This window comes from Formica exsecta, unplaced genomic scaffold (genome assembly GCF_003651465.1).
Source record: "Formica exsecta isolate Colony F162 unplaced genomic scaffold, ASM365146v1 scaffold35, whole genome shotgun sequence".
NCBI classification, from domain to species: domain Eukaryota; kingdom Metazoa; phylum Arthropoda; class Insecta; order Hymenoptera; family Formicidae; genus Formica; species Formica exsecta.
Genome location: NW_021850752.1, coordinates 497,032 through 498,554, shown reverse-complemented (window position 1 = coordinate 498,554; position 1,523 = coordinate 497,032). Strand labels below are relative to the sequence as shown.

The 1,523-nt window shown below is 43.3% G+C and overlaps 1 protein-coding gene across 5 annotated transcripts in view; it reads left to right on the top strand.

The window, feature by feature from the left end:
• LOC115238570 (protein bric-a-brac 1-like) overlaps nt 1-1,523 on the top strand; it is a 453,053-nt gene that overhangs the window by 207,882 nt on the left and 243,648 nt on the right. The window lies entirely within an intron of this gene.

Sequence of the window (1,523 nt, the reverse complement as noted above, 5' to 3'; positions counted from 1 at the left end):
TTGTTTCCTTTTTTTTTTTTTCGTTACGAGAAATTGCGCGGCGCGCAAGAACCGGAGGAACGAAGCGCATCTATTAAGCGCTCCTCTTCTCTCTCTCTCTCTCTCTTGCTCGCTCGCTCTTCTCTCGCTCTGCGATAGAACAACGATTGCTGCTCCGACTCGAAGGCAAGTCGCGTTGCACAACGATAATAACGGCGAGATTAAAGCAATAAAAATTACGCGGGCGAAAAGGGAACCGCGGCGACATTAGCCTCACGCTCTCTGATCCCTCTAACCGTTTTATCTTTAGCTCTCCCTTTGTGCAAGATAGTTTACCGGAAACCGGACATTTAAATATGCGCGTTTTGATTTTAAGCGCGCAGAAATATAAAATAGAAAATTTTGCGAAATGATTTTCAGAAGTAGGTTACATGACAAATCACTCTATTCTGTTCTAATGAAATATGACAATGTATCTGAATTATATTTGCTTGTAGTGCCATATAATTTTGTAGTTTGATACGTGTTATCTTGCACTCTCGACGTAATCTGTATCACGATACGTAAAAAATAAATAATACTCGTCTTTTTTATTTTCACATATCTTTTAATGAAACGGAATATTAACATATTTATTTCACTTTATACGTTTTTCCTTCTTAACAAGCCAATAAATATCGCAAGCGATCGTAAGCGAGTGAGCTGTATTATTCATCTCTTGTCATTTCTTTATCTACGCGATGGAAGATTCGCGGCGCCGTAAATCTTAAGATAAATAATTCGGGCGAATGTAAAAAATATATATATGAAGCGCGCGTGAGGAGGCGCGACTTTATCGCAATAAAACACGCACGAAATTATTCCATTCGTTGATGCAAGCCAAATAAATTGTAAATCAAGTTTACACATGTAAATATTTCTCGGAGCGGGCTTGTCGTTGAACAAGACAAATATTATATTTCAGAGCTCAACTCGAGTGGCGATTCAATGCCGTTTCGCGCGCCAATCGTTTTATCACCTATTGCTTATAATTAAAATGGGAGAAGGGGGAAATGGCGAGGGAGGAGGGGGGAGAGGGAAAGGAAAACGCGTGCACGCGGCCTTAACGATCACGTGTATGAAGCTGCTGCTCTCCGGCGCAGTTCACGCTTCCGTCGAGGACGACTGACAGTCATCATCACGGTCGTGCACGAACGGAGTCTTTTTTTTTTCTTTTTTTTTTCTCTACGTTATGTTAATAATATACGCTTACGACCGGTGAGTGCTCGCGAAATGCAAATGCAGTTCGGAGCTTCTCGCGCTATTAGCGTCGCTATTTATCTCTAAATAGCGGCTGTCCGCTATCGCGAGTCTCATTCGTTTGACACGGAGGATCGGCGCATAGAGTTCAGCATGAGTTGAGAAATAGACAGTCGCATTTTGCGCTAAATGCGCGCCGAGAATAGGGAGCGCACAGTCTCGATGCAGACCGCGCGATCCGGCATGCGATTCTAATGGTGCATCATCTCGCTCGGAGAAAAGAGGCGAAGGATGGGTAGGGGGGG